This window comes from Rhinopithecus roxellana, chromosome 10, assembly GCF_007565055.1.
Source record: "Rhinopithecus roxellana isolate Shanxi Qingling chromosome 10, ASM756505v1, whole genome shotgun sequence".
NCBI lineage: Eukaryota > Metazoa > Chordata > Mammalia > Primates > Cercopithecidae > Rhinopithecus > Rhinopithecus roxellana.
In genome coordinates, this window is record NC_044558.1 from 112,141,845 (window position 1) to 112,165,334 (window position 23,490).

Below are 23,490 nucleotides of genomic sequence, written 5' to 3' on the forward strand. Positions count from 1 at the left end.
CCAATTTTGCAACTCAGTGAGTTTTCCAGCTTCCTAAATCAAGGAATAAATTAAGAGGCCTATTCCGAATTCTGAAAGGGGACCAGAAGAATAAAAGCATGACATTTTAGTATTACACAAATCTTCTGAAGGGAGTAAAAAAGAAGTAAAAATAGAGCAATGGATAGTAATATTTTGGTACTCAAGTGGAGATGAATGGACAAGGCCATTTTACTTCCTGAAATTTTCTTGTAGGGGATGGTAATAAAATAAAAATGAGACCTAAACACTCAACGAATCAATGTGTTTGTGATATTATGAAGGGTGTGTTTCATGGTACTACAGAAGGAAGGCTAATATTGACCCTGTGTATTTTTTTTTTTTTTTTTTTTTGAGACGGAGTCTCACTCTGTCGCCCAGGCTGGAGTGCAGTGGCCGGATCTCAGCTCACTGCAAGCTCCGCCTCCCGGGTTCCCGCCATTCTCCTGCCTCAGCCTCCGGAGTAGCTGGGACTACAGGCGCCCGCCACCTCGCCCCGCTAGTTTTTTGTATTTTTTAGTAGAGACGGGGTTTCACCATGTTAGCCAGGATGGTCTCGATCTCCTGACCTCGTGATCCGCCCATCTCGGCCTCCCAAAGTGCTGGGATTACAGGCTTGAGCCACTGCGCCCGGCCGACCCTATGTATTAAGGGAGTTGTACCAGGGCATAGAAAAAAGCATGGGTAGAGGTTATTTTGTATGTTATGTGTTAAGTGCAGCAGCAAATGTGAGGGAAAAAGAGATAGGAAAAAACACTACTTACCCATAGCTTAACTAGTTTAGGAATTGCAGTAAAGCCCTTTTTTTTTTTTTTTTTTTTTTTTTTTTTTTTTTTTTTTTAAGTTAACCAGTTTAAGTAGGATTCTGAACCTCTGAGTTATTCATGTAGACTTTGAAAAAAAGAAATGCTTTTTACAGACCTGGTGTGGTGGCTCATACTCATAATCCCAGCACTTTGGGAGGGTGGGGTGAGGGGATTGTTTGACCCTAGGAGTTTGAGACCACCCTGGGCAACACGGCAAAAACTTTTGTCTCTAAGAAAGATTTTCAAAAATTAGCTTAGCATAGTGGCATGTGCCTGCAGCCCCAGTTACTCTTGAGGCGGAAGTGAGTCCAGGAGTTAAAGGCTGCAGTGAACTATGATCGTGCCACTACACTGCAGTCTGGGCTACAAAGCAAGATCCTGTCTCAAAAAGAAAATTAAAAAAAAAAATTAAACATACATTTTGCAAGTGTTTACTTTAAGCTAATGCATAGGTAGCGAGACTATTCATTGGTTCTCTAAATTTGCAATATTTATAGTACCACAAAATAGCCTGGGCCACGTCTTAGCAGCTCATAATATGAAGTCATTGCTGAGATGAATTGCAAATATTACCAGTTCATCTCCATAAGAAATAAATCGTATAAAATTCATAGTACTTTAAAAACCACATTTTGCTTTGAGATGTATAACAACTTTCATTCCAAGATTCCTAATATTATAGTTTAAAACTTTAGTTTAGAAATATATCCAGTTCCATATAGCTGCTACTTGAACAGTTTGGCCATAAAAAACAAGAATACATATTCTCTCTCTCTCACTCTTTCTGTCTCTCTCTCTCTCTCTCTCTCTCTCTCTCTCTCTCTCTCTCTCTCTCTATATATATATATATATATATATATATATAATATATATAAATAAATATATATATATAATTTTTCTGGTAAAATCTGAATTATAGAAGTTATGCTGCATTCCTTTCAAATTGGTTCACATTTCAAAATTCCTTTTATAGTAATAAAATATAGTGAGACATTGTGAACCAAACCAACTTTTTTTTTTCTTGTTCTTAAATTTTTATTTTTTTTTTATTTTTTTTTTTATTATACTTTAAGTTCTAGGGTACATGTGCATAACGTGCAGGTTTGTTACATATGTATATTTGTGCCATGTTGGTGTGCTGCACCCATCAACTCGTCAGCACCCATCAACTCATCATTTACATCAGGTATAACTCCCAGTGCAATCCCTCCCCCCTCCCCCCTCCCCGTGATAGGCCCCGGTGTGTGATGTTCCCCTTCCCGAGTCCAAGTGATCTCATTGTTCAGTTCCCACCTATGAGTGAGAACATGCGGTGTTTGAACCAAACAAACTTTAATGTGAGGTAGAATTTGAGTAGCTTCTTTGGAAAGTAGAATACATGCCTTTAAACTTGGATCTTCTTTGTCCTGACTTTTGCTGACTTTTGAATATCTCTACAGGGCAGAAGTAAAATTGAGCATTTCTATGTAATAGTATTAATGATCAGATAATAAATTACACACAAAAAAAATGTTTAGGCTATACCTATGGTTCAGATAATTGTTCTACCCCTTGCTGGTAATGTGACATTTAGATTTGCAGAAGTTAGGCGCATGGTACATTCATCAAATTCATTATTCTTTACATATTGATTGATTAAACTGAGGCTCATACCTTTGGTTCTCAAAAATCTGTCTTTTTCCAGAGGTATATTTTTTCCCAAATAACCCTATTTAATGATTTACCAAGCAGCCTATGCTTTTTAAAAGACCTTGGATTCTCCGGGTGCCATGGCTCATGCCTGTAGTCCCAGGACTTTGGGAGGCCAAGGCAGGCGGATTACTTGAGGTCAGGAGTTCAAGATCAGCCTTGTCAACATGGTGAAACTCCCTCTCTACTAAAAATACAAAAATGTGCCAGGCATGGTGGCAGGCGCCTATAATAAAAGCCACTCAGGGAGACTGAGGAAGAAGAATCGCTTAAACCCAGGAGGCAGAAGTTCCAGTGAGCCGAGATCGCCCCACTGCACTCCAGGTTGGGCGACAGGGAGAGACTCTGTCTCAAACAAACAAACAAACAAAACTTTGGATTAAAAACTAAATGTAAAATGTAAAGAGAAAAATGTAAGTTCCACATATCATGTGTATCTAGTATATAATCAAGAAAAAAAGTATATCAATTTGAAGCATAAGCAGAAACTGTAAGTCTTCATTTGTAAGTTCTGAAGAGTCATTCTCAACTTCTTAAATGTATGACAAAATCAGTTTAGGCAGAGAAACTAGGTTACTTACTAGTGGTTTGTTACAAAATACGTTTTCCTTGAATCTAGGCTTAGAAATGGGATTTTATTCAAAGATAAGACACAATGATACAAATTGACAGAATTATGAAAATCAAGGGGGACACAACTCTAAAAAAATGGAGATAGCATTAATATTAAATATTCAACCATCCCAAACCTTTTTACTCAAATCTACCCTTTAACCATTCCTATCCTTCTTTACTCCTTCTCTCACCCTAGCTTAAACACAAGGTTAACTGAAGTACAAAATTCTGTCAGCAAGTATATAGCCACTGTTCAAAACCTTGGAACTATAAGAAGTCCTGGATTGTTGTCTTAATTATTAAAAATATACTTATGAGAAACTAATTTATTTTCAAAATTTACTCACAGATTAGTTAAAATAACTTGAATAACACTGAAACAGTCATGCATTCAGAAAACTATCATTTTTCAACCCTTAACATCTTAAAATTTGCTATAGCTTATAAAAACAAAAGCAGCTGCGTCCATGTCCCTACAAAGGACGCAAACTCATCCTTTTTTATGGCTGCATAGTATTCCATGGTGTATATGTGCCACATTTTCTTAATCCAGTCTGTCACAGATGGACATTTGGGTTGATTCCAAGTCTTTGCTATTGTGAATAGTGCCACAATAAACATACGTGTGCATGTGTCTTTATAGCAGCGTGATTTATAATCCTTTGGGTGGCACAAGTATACGTATGTAACAAACCTACATGTTATGCACATGTACCCTAGAACTTAAAGTATAAAAAAAAAAAAAAAAAAAAAAAAAGCAAACCAATATCTCTGGTTGTAAGAATGTGCTGTAGAATAAATCTGATGGCCAACATGCAACTTCTGTGTCAAAGAAATGACATTTTAAAATCAATTCTCATGCCTATGCGATTTAAATTTAAAAAGAATCTCAAATTAAATTTACAAAGAATTTTAAAAGTATTTAAATTACAATTTAAATTTTAATTTAAAAAGAATCATAACATTTTTTAAAAATCATAAAATTTCTATTTTTTTTCCTTTTTTTTTTTTTTTCCTCCGAGACGGAGTCTCCCTCTGTCACCCAGGCTGGAGTGCAGTGGCGCGATCTCGTCTCGCTGCTAGCTCCGCCTCCTGGGCTCACGCCATTCTCTCGCCTCAGTCTCCCGAGTAGCTGAGACTACGGGAGGGCGGCGCCCGCTACCACGCCTGGGTAATTTTGTTTTTATATTTTTAGTAGAGAGGGGGTTTCACCGTGTTAGCCAGGATAGTCTCTTTCTCCTGACTTCGTGATCCGCCCGCCTCGGCCTCCCAAAGTGCTGGGAATACAGGCGTGAGCCACCGTGCCCGGCCTCTATTTCCTTTTCATAAAATAACATGGGTCAATATTCTGGCTAATGTGACACAATTCAATAAAGATACTGTAGAATAATTTAAAATTTAATTGTACCGGTAATTAGTTTCCATTTCAATATACTCTTCTGAAATTGCTGTATTTTATTCTGGAAAAAAAACAGAGTATCTTGGTTACTATGACAAACCAGTTTTTCTGCACTGTATCTCTCCAGCAAGGGCTTAACATATCTGATATGTCATAGTCAACATTCCTTCTAATCTTTCCCACCAGTGTCAAGTGCTGAGAGCTATCGCCTATTCATTTTGTTGTATAGTAGAGGAAGAAAGATGTAGAATGGGCAGAAAGTAATCTACACAAACATCAGAATAAAATGGGCTTTTTGAGCACAGACACAAAAGAGATGCAAGTAGAATTAGAAAATCAGCTGCTTTCTGAGATTTCTTTTGCAACTCTTTCTTTGCCTGTACTGTTTGCTTGAATGTAAATTATTCTTAATTTTACTATATTACTTAGTTATTGAATGTTATAACACTGAAAAAAATTCTATTTGTATCAAAACTTTATATATTTCACTGCATCATAGAGTCAGGGTGCATTAAATAAAACACTATTAAATATTAAATACTTTGACATCTATGAAGCAATACTATTATTGTCATCTAACATATAATTATGGAAGTTGGAGTTTTAATAATATGTTAGCATGTGAGTACTCTATTTAAATAAAAAAACTAAGAAGTCTCAGAAAACATAAGGTAACAATAGTGTTTACAATTTTACCAACAGTAATGGAATTTTCTATGATAGAACAACTAAAACTTTGACTATCTACTATATAGTTTCTTCTATTGAGTGTGTGCAAATGTTTGCATGTATAGCACATGTACATGTATAAATGTATGTGTGTGTGTACAGGGCATATAGTGTAATAATTGAATTATATTTTAATATAATTTTAGTTTAATGATACTGGAAATGACTCATAGTAGAAAGAATTGAAAATAAAAACCAGAAAAGTCCAAAACTGTGTGTAAAATATCCATTCATAATGTATTGAACATTACATTACATTATTATCCATTCATAATGTCTTGCATGTAAGCAACTATTAGTGTGATTCTTCACATTAGAATTGGCACTCTCTTGGTCAATAATGAGAAAGCAAAAATGAAGATCTTGTTTTAAAAATGTATCTATTTAGAGCCATACACATACAAGATAGATATTTTTAAAAGGAGCCTCAAAGGGGTAGGACATAGGGAAAATAGGTGTGACTATGCTTTCGAGAGATACAAAATCTTCCACTTGGAAATATTTGCAAAACTAAGTTGTTAGTATAGGTTAGCAAATCACACACAGAAAAGGCATGATTATTTGTGTAAGGATGTAAGAATGCAAATTAAAGAGAGATCTCTCTTCATAGCTTAAACTTTGTTAACCAATATATATAATAAAACTTTTGATAAAAGGAAATAAAAATTAGAGGCATTGTGTTTAAAATTAGAAGAACTTAGGTTCCAGAATCATTGCAGCCACTTATTAACATCTTTAAACCTCCATTTTGTCACCTGTAAAAGAAGAATCTTAATAGTGCTGATTGTTGCTGTTAAAAGGTTTAGCCTTTCTCTTTAGATTTTTGTCCCCTACTCTTCCAGTCATCACAGGAAGTGCACTATGCCTCCTCCATTTGGTTAGAACCTCTCTTATGTTTTATTCAGTGTTCTTTTTTTAGCCTGAAATAAAATTTCTTACCTTTCTTTTGATATGAAAAAATGTTGGCTATATACTTCTTAAAAATTATATTTAACTGTTAGGATTCAAGGGTACCATTCCACCAATTCACTCACCAAACTAGTTGCAGAGTCAGATCTGAGCAATGGGTGACTGTTCTAAATAATACCTCCCCAGCCTCTGAAGCAATGAAATCCATTGATTCCCAAGTGGGGATGACTGGGCAGCATGAATAGCATCTGCATTATAAATACTTATATAGAGCTTAATCTCTTATGCCAAACACTATTCTAAGAACATATTGATTAAATCAATTAATTCTTATAACAACCCAATAAAGGAGGTACTATTATATATATATATGTGTGTGTGTGTGTGTGTGTGTGTGTGTGTGTGTGTGTGTGTGTGTGTATACATATGTGTGTGGGTGTATATATATACTTTAGACAGAGTCTCACTCTGACACCCAGGCTGGAGTGCAGTGGTGGGATATCTCGGCTCACTGCAACCTCTGCCTCCCGGGTTCAAGCGATTCTCCTGCCTCACCCTCCCATGTAGCTGGGACTACAGGTGCGTGCCACAACGCCCGGATAATTTTTTTGTATTTTTAGTAGAGACAGGGTTTCACCGTGTTATCCAGGATGATCTTGATCTTCTGACCTCATGATCCACCTGCCTCAGCCTCCCAAACTGCTGGCATAACAGGCATGAGTCACCGTGCCTGACCCTACATTTTAAAATAAGTCTAGCGTGAGATAAAGTACCTTATTCAAATTCCCATACCCATTAAATGATATAATCTGAGTTCAAGCCTAGGCAGCAACGTGGTGGCTCCAGATTTCTTGCTCTGAACATTACACTATGCAGTCTTTCATCATAATTTAAGAAGAATGAGAAATACACTGACTTGACATTTTCAAAACTGTTTAATATGGTTTGACTCTGTGTCCCCACCCAAACTTCATCTCTAATTGTAATCCCCACGTGTTGAGGGAGGGACCTGGTGGGAAGTGATTGGATCATGGGAGGTGTTTACCCCGTGATGTTCCCATGATAGTGAGTGAGTTCTCACGAGATCTGATAGTTTAAAAGTGTAGCACTTCCTCGCTCTTGCTCTCTTGTTCTCTCTCTCCTGCCAACAAGTAGGACGTACCTTTCTACTCCTTCACTTCCTGCCATAATTGTAAGTTTCCTGAGGCCTCTGCAGCCATCCAGAACTGTGAGTCAATTAAACTTGTTTTATTAATAAATTACACAGTCTCCAGTAGTATCTTTATAGCAATGAAAAAACAAATTACTATACTGTTATACATATCATACCTCCATTTGACTACTTGCATCCTAGCACTGTTAAGCTTCAGATAATATTGAGAATATTTTCTAATGCCTTTGGCTCCAAAATCTTGCACCAGTCAAAATCTTGCACCAGCCAGCAAAGGAAATTACATGATGATCCCTTTCCAATGAGAAGACTGAAGTATTGCATGCATATAACTTTATCAATATCTTGGGTATTTCCAAGATGAATGAATGGATATTAACTTATATTTGTATAACTAAAAACACATTCTGATTATTTCTTCTAATTTGCAAATGACTTATTGTCTTTCAATATTTAAAATAGTGTTTTAATAAAATTAATAATTAAAATAATCTATGTCAATATTAATAATCACATACTGCAGTCCAGAGTATGCTCATGATATATTTATCTCAATAAAATAAAAATTAAAAAGTTTTCCTCTTTTTATAATAGAAGCAAACTATGTTAATGCAATATACATATTTAAATATCTGAGTATATTTCATTTAAAAACTATATTAGAAGGATACAACTTATTTTGCAGTCATCCAAATAGGCAGTATACTATGGCATCTGCCCCTTAACAAGTCTCCTCTGAATGTATGGTCCATCAGTCATTGACTCTCTGGGTAAAATCTATTTCAGCAATGTCCTTAGAGTATTAGTGTGTACTTTTAACTCAAGAAAATGGAAAACCTTACACTGCCATTAGTGTACCGATTGGCTCACTAGTTTTCTGCCTTATTACTAGATATTGAGAATAGTAGATGGTGAACTATAAGAGTAAAATTATAATTATCATATACTGATCATTTATAAGGCACAAGACACTATAATAAACACATTTATCTTCTCAGTTATTTTCACATACAAAAAATAATAATCATATGTATAATAAAGTATCATTCACCATATACAAATAAGGAAACAAAGGCTTAGGGATGTGAGGCAATTGCTCAGGCTAATTCAGCTAACCTGTGGCTGAAATGTTTCTGGAACCCAGGTAGACTGATTCAAAGCCTCTGCTCCAAATGCATACTCCATTCAGTGCTATATAAAGGCACGACTACAAGTTCAAGATAAAAAGAGAAATCACATCTAAGTATCCTGCTCAGACACTCTTACACCATTGTCCTATTCAAGTGTCCATTCCTTATTAATGTCAGTCAACAGGGGAAGGAGGTATTGGTGAAAGAAAGGCCATCACAGGTTTGGGATACTATTGTTATAGGTTTGCTCTATATGCTTCCTGGAGGGAAAAGTGTGTGTTTCCCGAAAGGCCTTCTACCTTTAGTGGGCAGCTTTGACGCTTCCATTCTACATTTACACATAAATGGACATATATTTCATATTACTGTTGCTCTGACTTTGACCATCTAATTACTGGAGAGGTAGAGAGTATTATACATTATATTATAATGCTATATTAATAGAGTTTGAAATGTGCTAACAATTTTAATTAAGATAATTATACATATTATAATTATAATATATATTTTCTTTTCACTTTTCATTTTTTCAAAAGAAAAAGTTAATAATATCATGCTTCTGTACTTAATGAATCATAATTTTGATTAAATTATAGAATTATTTCATTCTCCCATCCACCTTACACACACAGACACACACACACTCACACACACATGCACATATGCACACACCCTCTTATCTATTCAGGAAGATAAGCTTTCACATCCTTAGTAGTCACATTCTTAGTTTTCCCAAAAAAGAAACTCTATTCCATTTATACTTGTGGAAATGAAGTATATCATTGCCATATGTTCTCGAAAATGTCATAAAAGGTGAACATTTTCATTCACATGGAATATTTAAAAGCTAATATAGGCTGGGCGCGGTGGCTCATGCCTGTTATCCCAGCACTTTGGGAGGCTGAGGCGGGCGGATCACGAGGTCAGGAGATCGAGACCATCCTGGCTAACACGGTGAAACCCCTTCTCTACTAAAAATACACAAAATTAGCCGGGCGTGGTGTCAGGTGCCTGTAGTCCCAGCTACTCAGGAAGCTGAGGCAGGAGAATCGCTTGAACCCAGAAGGCAGAGGTCGCTGTGAGCTGAGATCGCGCCCCTGCACTCCAGCCTGGGAGACAGAGCAAGATTCCATTTCAAAAACAACAACAACAAAACCACAACAACAACCAAAAAAAAAAAAGAAAACCGCTAAAAACCGCTAATATAGTATAAAATTATTGTCTCAAATTAAAATATCAGGTTACAGGAATAAACAATGCAGATATTACATACATTTTAAAATCGAATTATTTATTTAGATTATTTCATTTAATTATATGAAATAGATGTTATTATCTCCATGCTAAAGATGAGGAAATGCAGAGTGTACAGTCTAATTGCTCAAGTTCCTAACAACTGGCAAGTAATATAAGTAGGGTTTGAACTAAGCCTCTCCGATCCTAATGTACTCATTCTTAACCATGTATCTACAGAGAGCAAGATTGCAGAGCATAATAGAAAAGAATTTCTGAAAAGCAGGGCTCAGTACCTGACACTACAGGCATGTGCCACCATGCCAGGCTAATTTTTGTATTTTTTTTTTTTTTTTTTTTTTTTTTTTAGGAAAGGCTTTTTGTCATGATGCCCAGGCTGATCTTGAACTCCTGGCTTGAGTGATCTGCTTACCTCGGCCTCCAAAAGTGTTGGGATTACAGACATGAGCTACCACTCCTGGTCTCTCTTTGACTTTTTGAAAGCGTTTGAGGATTGGTATCTGCTTTCTTTAAATGTTTGATAGAATTCAGCTGTTAGGGCATAAGGTCCTGGTCTTTTCTTGCTGGGAGACTTTTTTCTTACTTATTATATTCCCTTGTTAATAGTTTGTTCAGATTTTCTGTTTACTAATGATTCAGTACTGGTAGGTTGTATGTGTTTAGGAATTTATCCATTTCTTATACAATATCCAATTTTTTGGCATACAATTGTCAATAGTATTTTCTTATATCCTTTTTATTTCTGTGGTACCTGTTGTAATGTCTACTTTTTCATTTCTGATTTTATTTGAATGTTCTGTCTTTTTTAGTTATTCTAGCTAAAGTTTGACAATTTTGTTTCTTTTCAAAAAATGAGTTACTTTTTTTTATCTCTTACGCTGTTTTTCTAGTCTCTATTTCATTTTCTTTTCTAATTCACTCTTTATTATTTTTTCCCATGTGCTAACTTTGGGCCTAGTGTTTTCTTTTTCTATTAATAGTTCCTTAAGGTATAATATTACTTGGTTTATTTGAGATCTTTTTCTTCTTTTTTGTTGTAGGTACCTACTGCAAGAACTTTGCTATTAGAACTGCTTTTGCTGTATCACATGGATTTAATGTGTTGTGTTTCCATTTGTGTTTGTCTCAAGACTTTTAAAAAATTTTCATTTTAATTGCTTCAATGACCTTTTGGTTGTTCAGGATCACGTTGCTTAATTTCCATATATTTGTGAATTTTCTAAAATTACTTCTGTTATGAATTTTGTTTCAAACAATTGTGTTTAGAAAATATACTTGATATAATTTACATTTTTTAAAAAAAATTTGCTGAGACTTGCTTTGCACCTTAGCATGTGATCTATTCTGAAAAATGTTTTTTTGTGTGTGTGCTTGAGTAGAATGTATATACTGTTGTGGTTGGATGAAATATTTTGTTTTTCTCTGTTAGGTCCATTAAATATAAAATGTTGTTCAAGTCCAATGTTTCCTTACTGATTTTCCATCTGGATGAATAAAATATTTATGGTTGGCATGCTTTTGTTTTTGTTTTTCTCTTTCAGAACTTTGACTACATGATTGCACTCTCTCCTGGCCTGAAGACTTTCTATTGAGATATTATTCTGATAGTATCTGATAGTAATATTCACTCTCTTTCATATATGATGTGTTTCTTATCAGTTGTCCTCAGAATTTTTTCTTGTCTTTGATTTTTCATTGTTTCATTATTATATGCCTAGTTGTACTTCTTTTTGGGTTGAATTTGATTGAAGACCTTCATTCTTTCTGTATCTGGTTATTGGCATCTACCTCAGCAAGAAAAGTTTTTAACCATTATTTCTTTAAATATGTTTTCTTGCCTTTATTATCATTTATCTCTTTCTGGAACTCCTATTATGTGAAAGTTTAATCTCTTGATGGTGTCCCGTAATTACTGTAAACTTTATTCCTTTATCTTTCTGCTCTACTTTTCTATTGAATTTTTCATTTCAGTCACTGTATTCTTCATCTCTAAGATTTCTGTCTGGTTCTTTCCTATTGTTTCTATTTGTCTAGCTTCTTGCAATTTTGTATATTTTTTCAAATTTTACTAAATTTTATATTCATATTTTCTGGTACTTCATGGAACATCTTTTTTAGTATTATTTTGATTTATCTGCTACTGATTTCTAGATCTCTATTTCTTTAGGGTTCATTATTGAAGCTTTATTAGCTTCTTTTGGAGGTGTCATGATTCCTTGATTCTTCATAATCCTGTGTCCTTATCTTGTCTGTACATTTGAGGGAATAGCCCCTCTCTTGGCCTTTACAGGTGTTCTCTGGCAGGGATACACATGCATTATTTAATTTAGCCTCTGATTTTGGAAAAGCTAGCTGGTGACTTCCTTGGGGAGGCAGAGCTTTCCATGAGATCTCTAGTTAGTGCACCATTGACTTTGTTTGGGTGGGGTTGCTCTTTGGACTCTGATGTCCTATGGGAGCACTGGCTTTGTTTGACTATAAAGTGGAGTTGCTGGGTGAGTACTGTGATGGATTTTGAGGTCAGTCACAAGATATGTACACTGGTCAGTCAGTTATGTTACTGGTGACCTGAAGTTGGGCAGGGCTGGAGGCTGGACTCCAAGGTTAGGTGGAGTCACTACTCTGGACAGGTGGATCCAGAGACTATGGTCCTTAGAAATACACAATTAAGGATTTCCTCCCTGTGAATGTGGAGCCATGAAGCGGTTTTTTGGCTATGTTGAGAGGATTTGGGAACTCCCAACATCATCCCTAGCAGATCTAGACACTATAATTTTCTGAGATGCATGAAGACGGAAGTCTTCTTATTTGGATGGACTCCTCGGGAGGGCTTATATGTGGAGTGAAGATACTACATGATTTTCTGGGTTAAGTAGGTTTAGCCCATTTGCTTCTTTAAAATTCACAGAAGTGGGAAGTTCCTTGCCTGGGCAAAGTCACCAGGAGTGTTTCTTGGCTGAGTAAAGCTGCTGCTTGTTAAGTTGCCAAGTTTAGCTGGTCTAGCCCCTTCATTTCTTCAAAAAGGGAGGAGATGGGCATGTCCTTGCTCAGGCAGAATTGTTGGGGTGGTCCCTGAGGTGGGGTGAGTTAAAAAGCATATAGGGACTCAAACTAGGTGAAACTTTTCATCATGCTTTTGAAGACACCTTGCTCTGTACTGCATGTTGGCTATGAGGTTGACTGGTATCTGCAATTGGGCACCACAGCTACCAGGAACACAGAGGTCCCACTATGATCCACTCTTCTCACTATGGTCTCTGCCTCTTTTCTTTGGTTCTATTTGGATCTGAGTGGTTTAGCCATATCATTTTCCTTAGAGTTCCCTGTGAGGTAAGGACAGAGTGGGCTTCCTGGAAAGCATCTTAGAGTGCTAAGAACACATCAAAATAAAAACATGGTGAAACCTAATCAAATATTTTTCCAGGAGAGAGGGTGTTTTCACTGCTTGACCCCAAATCTCCCTTGACAAGTATACTGATGGTCCTCCATTTACAATGGTGTTGTTTTCCAATAAACCCATTATAAGTTAAAAATGTTATAAGTCAAAAATGCACTTAACATACTGAACCAACTGAACATCATAGCTTAGTCTCACCTATCATAAATGTTCTCAGAATGCCTGTGTTAGCCTACAGTTGGGCAAACTTGTCGGGCAACACAGTATACTGTAGAGTATCAATTATTTCCCATCATGATTGAGTGACTGACTGGGAGCTGCAGCTTGCTGCTGCTTCCCTACACTTCAAGAGGGTATCACACCACTTTCTATTGAATACGCAATACCTTTGCACCATTGTACACTCAAAAGTTTCATCTGTATCCATATAGAATCAAGGAATGCATCCAACAATTGATACATGCTATAGGGTTACACTGTAAGATTGCTGATACTTTAAAGAACTATAGAAATAAAGACTATAGAGAGAAGAGGAAAGAGCGAGACAGAGAGAGAGAGAGAGAGAGGAAGTATTAGGTTCACTATTGTGTCCTGAGGAACTCTTAAAAGTGTACTCCACTAGAAGAAAAAGCTACCAAAGAAACAGGAAGAGAAAAGAAAAAAAAAAAAAAAAAAAAAAAAAAAGGAGAGTGTTAAGGAGGTAAAGGGGAAACTATCTCAAAAGGAATTGAATAGTCACCTCTTAAATAGTGGTAGGAAACCAAGAAAACTGGGTGGACTTAGCAACAAGAAAATAATGTAACTACCTCAGAAAATTTGGAAGAATCACGAGGGTTGTGCAAATTTAAAGAAAAATGAAGGCAAAGATATTGAAATGGTATCTGGAAAAAAACCAAAACAACAATAACAAAAAAAATTTTAGATGTTTTTGTGAAGTAGCAGATACATGGATGTTATTTAGAGAGGGTCTGTAGTCCCAGCCAAATATTGGTAGAGATGTGTAGTAAATATCAAGAGGTGTTTTTTTTTATTTTTTTATTTTTTTATTTTTTATTTTTTATTTTTTTTGAGACGGAGTCTGGCTCTGTCGCCCAGGCTGGAGTGCAGTGGCGCAATCTCGGCTCACTGCAAGCTCCGCCTCCCGGGTTCACGCCATTCTCCTGTCTCAGCCTCCTGAGTAGCTGGGACTACAGGCGCCTGCCACCACACCGGGCTAATTTTTTGTATTTTTAGTAGAGACGGGGTTTCACCGTGGTCTCGATCTCCTGACCTTGTGATCTGCCCTCCTCGGTCTCCCAAAGTGCTGGGAAAGAGGTGTTTAATGGGAACAACTTCATGGAGAAAATACAGGTAAATATTTGGAATAAAAATATTTATCAGGCAGAGGAGTATACGTGAGAAGTCACAAGTAGAAGAGATGGAAGTTAGGGTCATGCAAGTTGGGATACTTCTTCCCATTATAAATAAAGAAAAGAAGAGCAGTATGAGGGCAGATTGGGAGGTAAGCTTTGTAGATTTGGAGGCAAAAGAACACAGGAGAACCCATTAAATGATCTGTGTCTTCTCAGTGAAATGGAAAGCAACTTTATCAGCTATAAGAAAAGGAGAATGAATAAAGCAAAGAAAGTTTGGAGAGTAATAAAATTTTTTCTACAAAATATCTCTCTAAAAAGCAGATTTCTTAAAATATGTCTAAAAGGAAAGAAAGTATAACAAAACTGCCTCATTTTGTTTATAATTAGAAAGCAATGAATTTGCATCCTGTTTGTAAACTTTTTGTTTCATAAAATTGAAGTTATAAGAAAATTCCCAAATGAAATAAATCATTTTCCCTGGAGTGGGTATGAGGCTTGATAGGAAGATATCTTCATATAAAGCAGCCTCTAGTCTGAGCCATATAGTTCAGGTAGAACATGGACAAGAGACAGTAGAAAAAGAAGCGCCCTCAAGATGAATAGCAAAAGCAAAGGCATGAAAGTAGAAAATGGTAGGATATCCTGCTGTGCCAAACTCATCAAGGGGGCAGAGATGCTATACTCGCTTCTCTTTCCTATCTTCCAAACTAAAGCATGTGTGTGTGTATGTTAACAATTGTAGTTCCTAAACGTGAATATAAAAATGAAAAGAAAAAAATGACACACACATATATTTATAACTATATATATAATGATATAACTATATATGTGTGTGCATACATACACACACACACACACATATGTATATATACCATTAAATGTGGTTCTTACCCTAGAAGGATTTTTTTTCTGTCTGAGATTCACTTAAAAGTTGGAAAGATATACACTAAGGGAATTGATACTTTATGTTGTTGCTTGCTGCATGTGCCTATAGCAACAAAAGTCTTTAAGAGTGCAGAAACCACAGAAATTTAAAGCAAATACTTTTTTTTTTTTTTTTTTTTTTTTACTACATGGATTCAGGGTAACATAGTTACTGATTTATTTCCCTCAGCTCTCCTTTAAACTAGAATCTCTTTCGGAGGCAAGACTGTCTGTATTTCTTTCAGTGCAAGGTAAACAGGTAAAGATTTCAAATGGCTTGAATTGAATGCATGCATAATTTAAATGAGGGCAGAACAAGGGGAAAATGACATTGCTAAAGTTTTGTAAGCTCGTGCATTAAAGCATAGAATTATTTTTTACATCTGAAAAAATAAGTCTCATTGTATTCATTGTCATTATTGACTCCTCCTGACTCTACTATTCGTCCTTAGCCAAACCTTCACTATGAATTTGTTATTTTTATGCATATATGTTAAATCCTCATTAAATCTCTACAGATGTTATGTTTCATTTAGTTAAGCTACTTATTACCTCTCCTCGAAGCTTTTAGCAATGTACATAATCAATAAATACCTATTGAAGTTATCAGATAAGCATGAATTTTTATTGGCAACCTATTAGACAGACATGGCAAGCTGCTTGTAACTTTGAAGCCTGGAAGGCTATCCTGGTGTAAACTCCTGAAAATAATTGTATTTAAATTTCATAGATGTATAAATTAAATCATGGATGTAACTGAGCAACTTAAAAAGAATAAAATCCGAATCATACAAGTTTATTTAAAAAGTAATGTATCTTCAAATGTAGCTGTTTGGTTATAAAGTCTTTTTGATATTTATGTTATTGTTTTCTGAACCAAAGTTTACCAAGAAAATGAAAAGGAAGGGTCATATAAATGAAAATTAAAAGCTATAAATTTCCATAGGGATTACATTGCTTTAATATGCAAATGTGTAATTATCTAAAATTAATTTTCCTCACGTCAAATGTTACTTATATACATGTACATATTTATATACATGTATATGCTCTCAATATTTATTGTCATTTTAGACTGATATGAGTTCAGATAGAGTTTATAATACATAGAGATTCTCATACAAATGTTGAAGCACATTACAGGCTGAAGAAATTACGTGAAAAACAAAATTTTGTACTTTGTATATATGTGCACAGTTACAGTCTTTAGAGCTAAAGTGAGAAAACTATTCAAATAAACTCATCCAGAATAATCCCCAGCTTTTCCAATTTTAAATATAGAAAGAGATTAGAGTGGTCAAAAAAATATGTAAGTGAATTCAAAGGCCGAGTTTGGTGGTGGTGAGCTCCTGGGAATTAATAACACCATTGGTCAGGGGAAAACTTAAACACAAGATTCACTCTCAGCCATAGTATTAGAATACCAATCTTTCTTCACTTCATGCTGTCCAGGAGATCTACAGTATAAACATAAAATGACCTCACATTTCACTCAACAGAAGAGTAGTTTAAGACTCCCCTATGTCCAATACAAATTTAACATGTGCAATATGACTTAGTGTTTCAGTTTTATCTTGCTATAACATAAAGGCACAAAGCATAGTAAAAAAAATATTTCAAAGAAAAAACATTTTCTGACTTATATAACAAAGTCTCCTCTCCCTGACCACATTATGGCTTAAAAGGATTTCTTATCAAACTCTCACCATAGCAAAGAAAAAGAAAGCTTCTCTTACCAGAGTGGATAAAGCTTCAATCTTGCTATAGCGTTTTCTGCAGCTCTTATTTGAAAGACAGATCCACAGCGGCTTTGTGCATACAAGTGATCTGGCTGATCTCCAGTTCCTGCACAAAAAAAAAACCCAGTATAATTGGCTCTCAAAAAGGTGTTGTAAACATTCATCATGATGGCACTTGCATGTTGAATCTACTGACTGTTACTCTAGTAGACTTTCTCCAAACAGGCCAATTACATTTCTACTTTCAATATAAGCTGTTTGGTTTCTCTGCTCAATACTGAGATTAATAGTTTTAAAGAAAGCATGCATTTGTGAGTATCTGTTCTATTACTATGTCTGAAAGTGTACTCTAAGATTAAAAAATATACACACAGTTATAAATCAAGATGATATTGTCTGGTACATAAATTTACTTAGCCCCTATATGTCTTTATTTTTAAATTTAACAACAATCAGGCCAGTATTTATGTACTAATGAGATATCAGTGTTATTAAGTCTCTTTCATTATTTGATAAAACTCAAATGAACATTCTATATCTCTGCTTTGCAAAACACCCACATCAATAATGCCTCCACATACCCCAGAGTCTGAGACCAACTGCACTGCATTTCTAAGTCCATTAAATATTCCACGGTTTCTTTGCCTAAACCTTCAAAGTGGCCCAGACACAGTCACATCCTTAAATTTTATGGGAGCAATGAAGAGGTCACAAAGCATTGACTTTTTAAAATTTTTACACATTCAATGTTTCTGGAAGCATTAACTCATTATAACTACAAGTGGTATATTCTTGTTATCAAATGAATATGAACACTAGATCAAAAATTAATTCTCAATAAATATAGTCTCAATTTGTGCCACTCTTTATAATGATCTAAGCAATACATTGATCTGACAACTATGTGATCATATAATCTTTGCCTTGCTTCCCATGGGTTTAAAGCCTGGTTAAGTGTTATCAGCAGTACCACAATGAAAAATATGAATTAACTGGATAGAGAGATTTTTTCTTTTTGCATTTTTGTATCTGGCATCTTATTTTTCATCATGTATACAAATTAAGCAAGTGCAACAAACAATTTTGTGCAACAATTTATGATTGTAGAAATCTCAAAAAAATGATAACTTATGACAATATAGTTCAGAGGATTATAGGTTGATATATACTAGTCTTTTAAGACAACAGATTTCATTAACCTAATTATGTTACTTAGGGAGTCAGAGTGTGGGGGGAGAAGACCCATACTGTTTTTCAAAATAGTGTGTATCAGTCAACTATTATCCTTTATTATTATGTAACAATTGTCTTTATAAAATTTTCCACTAACATTTTCATGTTTAGTTATTTTATTAGAACAGTGAAGACAGCATTATTATTCTCCATTATACACATGATATAACTAGGACTCAAAGGATAAGGACTTGAAATTCTTAACTAGAGAATCTTCTGATGTTCAGCTACATCCAAATAACTTTTTCTTTTAAAACAATGTATCTAATATTTTTCTTTAAAAGAGGTTTGTGTGATTTAGCCTGGTGATTTAAATTGGAGAATAGGCATTTAGTGAATTATTATAACATATTCGGAGCTGTGATACATTGAGACCTTTTCCTATGCCTAATTATTTTGGAAATGATCTGCAAATACAGTTCAAAAAGACAATTATATATGATGTTATGTTAAAAATGTTTAAAATTTAAGAATTATCTATTGAATATCTGCTAAGTGACAGGTTCTTTGTTAAGTTCTAATGTTATGGTAGTGAATAACATAAATATCTCCACTTTATATAATTTTCGATGTAGAAATGAAAATAATTAGCCCAAGATACAAATTTGTTTGGAACATTTTAGTGGCAGTGAGTTAATTTATAAATTCACTAATAGAAAAAAAAAAAAACCCCTAAGAGATCAGAATTTTTATGTCTTTATTACAAAAAAATTCTAATCATTATTAAAAACAGTATTGCTGAAACATTGAGCTAGTCATTTTAAAATGATTCTGAAATTCTTAATGCTTATATTTTAGAAGAAGATTGTAGACGTTTTTACTAGTTATTTTCCAATGTACACAATTTGTATTTATAATACATATGTATATTTACATATACAAATAGTCATATTAAGGTCTTGATTAGATAATGAGGTTTGGAACAGTTCAACTATTACATAATATGGTTGTAGGAGTAAATCAATTTTTCCACTAAAAGTTGTTGACGTTCCCCTCTCCAAATGAATATATTAAAAATAAAATCACGAAGGCAAAATAAAATTATCATAAAGTATCATATTAGTTAAATGACTTACAGCATTTATGTGTTCTAGTTATTTTCAATCTCTTTACAAATACAGGAACACATTGTTTTGCTGTGATTTGCTTTATTGCACTTTGTAGATACTGCAGTTTTACAAATTGAACGTTTGTGGTAACTCTGAATTGAATAAATCTATCAGCACCATTTTTCTAATACAAAGTGCTCACTTTGTGTCTCTTTGTCGAACTTTGGTCATTCACACAATATATTATGCTTTTCCATTATTATTCTGTACTTTATCTGTTTTGTTATATCTATGATCATTGATGTTACTCCTGTAATTGTTATGGGGCACCACACACCACAACCATATAAGACAGTAAAATGTTGTGTGTGTTCAGACTACCCCACTGACTAGCTGTTATTCATCTTTCTTCTTCTACTGGAGACTCCCTGTTCCCTGAGACACAAAAATATTGAAATTTAGCTGATTGATAGTCCTACAACGGCCTCTAAGTGTTCAAGTGAAAGGAAGAGTCATAATCTTTCACTTGAAGTCAAATGGTAGAAATGATTAACTTTAGTGAGGAAGGCATATAAAGCCAAGATAGGCTAAAAGCTAGTTAGGCAAGTTGTGAATGCACACAAAAAGTTCTTAAAAGTGCTAGTCCAGTGAAAACATGAATGATAAGAAATCAAAACAACTGTATTACAGATATGGAGATAGGGTTAGTAGTCTGGATAGAATATCAAACCAGCCACAATATCCACTTAAGATAAAGCCTAATCCAGAGCAAGGTGCTAATTATCTTTAATTCTATGAAAGTTGAGAGAGTTGAAGAAGCTGCAGAAGAAAAGTTTGAAGCCAGTAGAGGTTGGTTTATGATATTTAAGATATGATGCCCTTAACAGCAAGAGATGATGCAGAAGCTGAAGCAAGTTATCCTGAAGATCAAGCTAAGACAATTGAGGAAAGTGGTTATGCTAAACAACAAATTTTGGATGTCAATCAAACAGCCTTCCAATAGAAGATGATATCCCTATAAAACAATAAAACAATGAAGAAAAAGTAACTAGGTAACAATCAATATGATGACTGAAACAATATGTCACATCTCATAGTAACTTTGAATGTCAATTATATAAATGCTCCACTTAAATGATACAGATTGTCAGAATGGATACAATAATCACAAACCAAATACTGCTGTCTTCAAGAGACACACCTTACCATGTAAGGATTCTTATAGACTCAAGCTAAAGGGATAGAAAAACATATTCCACACAAATGGAAACCAAGAGCAAGCAGGAGTAGCTATTCCCATATCACATGAAACAGACCCTATAGCAACAAAAGTAAAAAAAAAAACAGACAAAGAAGGTCATTATATAATGATAAATGGATAATCCAACCAGACGATGTTATAATCCTAAATATATATGCACTGGAGCTCCCAGATTCACAAAATTATTACTACTAAACCTACGAAAAGAGGCAAACACCAATACAATGATAGAAGAGATTTCAACACTCCACTGACAGCATTAGACAGATCATTGAAGCAGAAATTCAACAAACAAATGCTGGACTTAAACTGAACTCTAGAGCAAATGAACCTAACAGATATTTATAGCACATTCTAACCAATAACTGCAAAATATACATTATTCTCATCACCCTACAAATCATTCTCCAAGGTAGAACACATAACAGACCACAAAGCAAGTCTCAATAAATTTTAAGACTTGCAACAATATCAAGTATCTTCTCAGACCATAGCAGAATGAAATTAGAAATTAATTCCTAAAGGAACCCTCAAGACTATACAAATACATGGAAATTAAACAACCTACTTCTGAACTATGTTTGGGTTAACAATAAAACCAAGGTGAAAATCTAAAAAGTATTAAAGATATAATATATAGTAGATATAATATATAATAGTATATATATATAATAGTATATATAGTATATATATATATAATATATATATAGTAGATATAATATATAAAGATATAATATATAATAGTGACACAGGTTATCAAAACCTCTGTGATACTGCAAAAGCAATGCCAAGAGGAAAGTCTATAGCACTAAATATTTACATCAAAAAGTCTGAAAGATCACAGATTGACAACCTAACATCACACCTCAAGAAACTAGATAAACAAGAAAAAAACAAACCCAAAGTTAGCAGAAGATAAACAACACCACCACCAACAAAGATCAGAGCAGAACTAAGTGAATTTAAAACCAAAAATCAATACAATAGGTAAATAAAGCAAAAATTTTTTTCTTTGAAAAGATGAACAAAATTGATAGATCACAAGCCAGATTAACCGAGAGAAGGTTCAAAAATAAACTCAATTAGAAATTAAAATGGAGATACTACAACTGACACCACAGAAATAGAAAAGATCCTTCAAGACCATTATAAACACCTCTATACATACAAACTAGAAAGTCTAGAGGAAGTGGATATTCCTGAAAACATACAACTCTCTTAGCCTGAATTAGGAAGAAATAGAAATCCTGAACAGACCAATAACAAGCAGTGTGATTGAATCAGTGACAAAATATTTGTCAACCAACAAAAATTCAGGGTCAGATGGCTTCACAGCCAATTTCTACCAGACATTCAAAGAGGAATTGATACCTATACTACAGGAATGATTTCAAATGATTGAGAAAGAGGGAATATTCCTAACTCATTCTACAAAGCAAGTATCATTCTAATAACAAAGACAGAGAATAATATAACAAAAAAGAAAACTATAGACCAATATTCCTGATGAACATAGATGCAAAAGTCCTCAACAAAATATTAGCAAACCAAATTCAACAGCACATCAAAATGATAATTCACTATGATTATGTGGGTTTCATTCCAGGGATACAGGGATGATTCAACACACACAAGTTGACAAATGTGATTCACCACAAAAACAGAATTAAAAACAAACACCACATGCTAATCTCAATAGACATAGAAAATCATTCAATAAAACCCAGCATTGCTTTATGATCAAAACTCTCAGTAACCTAGGCATAGAAGGAACGTACCTCAAAATAATAAAAACCATGTATTACAAACCCACAGCCAACTCATACTGAATGGGGAAAAGAAGAAAACATTCCTTTTAAGAACTGGAAGAATACAGGGATGCCCATTTTCATCACTTCTATTCAACATAGCACTGAAAGTCCTAGCCAGAGCAATCAGGGAAAAGAAATAAATAAGTACATCCAAACTGGAAAATAGAAACTCAACTTATCTGTTTATAGTTGATATGATCATATACCTAGGAAACCCTAAAGACTCCTTCATCAGACTCCTAGATATGATAAATAAATTTGATAAAGTATTGGGTTACAATATCAATGTACACAAATCAGTTGTACTTCTATACACCAATAACAACCAATTTGAAAACAAATCAACAACTCAATCCCTTTTACAATAACTAAAAAAATTCTGGGAATATGCTTAACCAAACAGATAAAAGAGCTCTAAACCTAGAACTACAAAACACTGCTGAAATAAATAATAGGCAACACAAACACATAGAAATACATCTGATGCTCATGGACTGGAAGGATTAATATCATGAAAATGACTATACTGCCCAAAGCAATCTACAGATCAATGCAATTCCTACCAAAATACCAACATCATTTTCACATAAATAGAAAAAATAATTCAAAAATTTCTTTGGAACCAAGAAAGAGCCTAAATAGTGAAAGCAATTCTAAGCAAAAAGAACAAATCTGGAGCCATGGCATTACCTGACTTCAAATTATACTACTAGGATATAGTAACCAGAATAGTATGGTACTGATATTAAAGTAGATGCATAGACCAATGAAAAAGAATAGAGAATTCACAGATAAAGCCAAATCGACCAACTGATTTTCTACAAAGCATACAAAAACATAAACTGGGGAAAGGACTTTATGTTCAATAAATGGAACTGGGAAAACTGGATAGCCATATGTAGAAGAATTAAACTAGATCCCTATCTCTCACTATACACAAAACTCATCTCAAGTTGGATCAAAAATCTAAATCTAAAATCTGAAAACATAAAAATTCTAGA

At 34.4% G+C, this 23,490-nt stretch overlaps 1 protein-coding gene across 1 annotated transcript in view; it reads right to left on the reverse strand.

The window, feature by feature from the left end:
* The window catches only part of MGAT4C (MGAT4 family member C), a 900,286-nt gene that overhangs the window by 492,618 nt on the left and 384,178 nt on the right, over positions 1 to 23,490 (reverse strand). The window contains exon 2 of the mRNA XM_030939721.1: positions 17,133 to 17,241. The gene's annotated coding sequence lies outside the window, so the exon portion shown is untranslated. The remainder of the gene's footprint in view (positions 1 to 17,132; positions 17,242 to 23,490) is intronic.